Below are 3,332 nucleotides of genomic sequence, written 5' to 3'. Positions count from 1 at the left end.
TGTTCCTCTATAGCTGCTGGTGTTCAGCAGTGTGCCGCTGTATTATACATTGGTATTCTGTAGAGCTGCAACAATTATTAGATTAAGTCGATTAAAATAGACGATGGAAAACGTTGTCAGCGTTTTCCATCGTCGATTCGTCAGCTAAAATGTAAATTTCCCACTCACGCCCACCTGTTCGCAGCTCCATACACGGATTACGCTATGCACGCCACGGACGCCATGCCCACCGCGCACACGACGCGTACCCGGCCACCGCACAAGACGGACACAAGCCCGCAGAGCACGCCGCCGCCGCCACGACTTACAAGGGTTCAGAAACAGGTAAGGGGGACCTGTTTTAATGTTTCCCTTTTAAAAAAAAAAAAGCGGCACACTGTAGAACACCAGCAGCTATAGAGGAACAACAAATCCCAGCAATAATATATTAAACACCCGGTATAATGTATTATTGCTGGGATTTGTTGTTCCTCTATAGCTGGTCAGTGGTAATCTGCATTGCGCAGTATAATCATTATACAGCGCACTGCAGAATACCACCAGCTATAGAGGACTACAAATCCTAGCAATAGTACATTAAGGTATAATGTACTATTGCTACATTCCTCTATAGCTGCTGGTATTCTGTACTGCGCCGCTGTATAATGTACTATATTGCACACTACACTCTTTTTTTACTTCCACCGCGCCAAGCTTGCTCCTGTGATGGACTACAATCTCAATAGAAACTAGTAGTCCATCACTGGAGCCTTTTTTTTTTTTATCCGATTAATCGAACTTAATAATCGGCTAACTAATCGATTATGAAAATAATCGTTAGCTGCAGCCCTAAACATATATAAAACATTGGAAGATAGTATGCTAGGGTAAGATTGGATAGTGCTGTATTGTTTTCCCAGAAGTATGTCAATCGAACATGCCTATGGTTAATTCATCAATTTTCATCCTAGACGCCTAGTGTGGTATATTCTAGACCAGTGGTTCTCAACCTGTGTAACCTCAGGACCCACATTTGTCCTTGGTCATTAAATTGCAACCCAAGTTGCACCGCACTAGAAATGCATGGCATTGTGGTACCACAGGTTCCGGTGCAGGCGATCAAACTGTGGGTGGTAGGTGCATTTGGGATGCCATTCAAATGGATAGCAATGCAGCGCACCTCCCAAACTAAAACCCGACATCGGTGCGATTGCGTGGTACAGTGCATTAATCGCACAGGACTGTGCAATTAACGCGCTGCACTACTGTAAATGGGCCCTCAAAAACACTGACAAACACACACTCCAAAAATATTTTTTTTAAGATCCACCCAGTCTCTTTACTTTACGAGAACTGGATTGGATTCTCAGCCTGGGGTCTAGTGTGGGCTGCTGTGCTGCGACAGAGCTCCATCCATATCTTAATTACTTATACATCTCCCTTGCATGCCCTGTACAAGTGCCAGGAGCAAGAATGTGATGTCACTCTGGTCCACGCACCTCTACAGGGTAAGCGAGGGAGCTATAGGCAATGCACGTATGGATGGAGCTCCCTCGCGGCTTTTTTTCTAGGGGTGGTCATCTCTAAAAAAGGTTCTGTGAAAACTAGGGGAGGATTTGGAATCTGACTGGTGCTGGAAGAGGGACCTGGGTTTTCTTGTAAACAGGTAAACTGTGTAGTAAAATTGCTTTTTCTTCCGTCTTAAGGGAATCAAATCTGTTGTTAATAGCAGGGGTGTGGAATTCTGATCACCCAAGACATATAGTGCCAGGCACCGGGCAGGTTTTTTTTTTGTTTTTTTTTTTACATTTAGCCCTGCTTCGGGCAAGCAGGGCTAAATGTAAATCATGGGAAGTAGTTTTGTACAAGTGATCTTGGGCGGCAGTACAGCAGCCCAAGATCACTTGTAAGCAGCCCGCTTGTCACTTCACCCCGCCTTCCTAGTCCCTCCACCTACCGACCACGGCTTCCGGGGTCCCTCGCTCTTCTGGGGGAACCGGGACCACGGCAGATTAGTTCAGGATAGAGAGCAGAGAGCAGAGTGGAGAATATGTTCTTTGCGCTCTGCTCCTTGTGAACACTGAGACAGGAAAGCTGTATTCACAGCCTTCCCATCTCAGCTGTCACAGGAGATCAAAAACAATGCTGTCCTCAATATTCTGTATTGGAGGTGACAGGTTCAATAAAGAGAACCTGTCACCTCTAAATGCCATCACACAGGAGCTTGTTATCCCCTGTGTGATAGCAATAACATTACTTGAAAAAAATAATAAGTAAAAAAATAACATAATTTAAAAAGTAAATAAAAATATAATTTAAAAAAAAAACACTTTTGCAAACTATATCATAGTTTGCAAAAGTGTTAGGCCTTTGGCAATATTGTATGCAAGAGGAGAATTGGTGGTTTGGCCTGTCTTTTCTTTATTATATGGACTATTCTGGGAAAGTTGTGTTTTATTTTTTATAACTCAAGTGTGTATTTGAGGTATATTAGTGGGGGGATGATGTAATTTAAAGGAGAACTATGAGGTGAGTGATTTCCAATCATCCTCATAGTTAGAGCCGACCTGTGCAAAGAAGCCGTCACAGGTCTGCTCTATTGAGCGAGATAATCCCTCACTTCCCGATCATCTCTGTGCAGAGAGCAGGGATTCCCCCCTCCCCTCTCTGATCCTCCAGCGCTGAGTGGAGGAACGGACGGGGGAGGGGGGCACAGTTGGCTCTGCCTCTAGATAGGTGGGGGGTTTGGCCACCGGCAGGGGCCGCCCCTAGGCTGTAATTGCTCTTTAGTTTTGTGCCTAGCGTCCTTCTCCTGCAGGTGGCGATATTACCCCTACCATTCAGGATCTACGATCTGTTGCCTGTGTCCTTCAATGAACGGGAGAGAAAACATGTTTTAGGCTTGATTCACACCCCCCAAAAAAACAGCCCGCGCAGGCCCAGTGCAGGACGAGGCAATTTGCCTTGTCACAGATGGGCACAATTCCCACCACCATAAAGCTGTGCATTGCTGCAGTGTGCGCTGAATTAATTTAAACAAAAAAACACAACAAAATAATGCAGTACTTCTTTTAAGCACAGCGGGTCGTGTGCCAACAAAAAAAGTCTCACAAATTCCTCTGGTGTTTTACGCAAACAGCTGTGGGTGGGAAGTGCTATACAAAACATTGACAGCTGGCATCGCCCACAGCCATTCACATGTAGTCAGACATGCAGCGAATACCTGCTGATGATCATACCCGGGACACAGTTTACATCCAGGGTTGACCATGTGCAAGTAATCGGTGCATGTGCTATTACTTGTGAAGGGCTGCGGGTGATGTCAGCTGTCACTGCTTTGTATAGCGCTTACC

This window comes from Nanorana parkeri, unplaced genomic scaffold (genome assembly GCF_000935625.1).
Source record: "Nanorana parkeri isolate BGI_ZX_2015 unplaced genomic scaffold, ASM93562v1 scaffold2030, whole genome shotgun sequence".
NCBI lineage: Eukaryota > Metazoa > Chordata > Amphibia > Anura > Dicroglossidae > Nanorana > Nanorana parkeri.
This window is presented reverse-complemented; position numbering follows the sequence as displayed.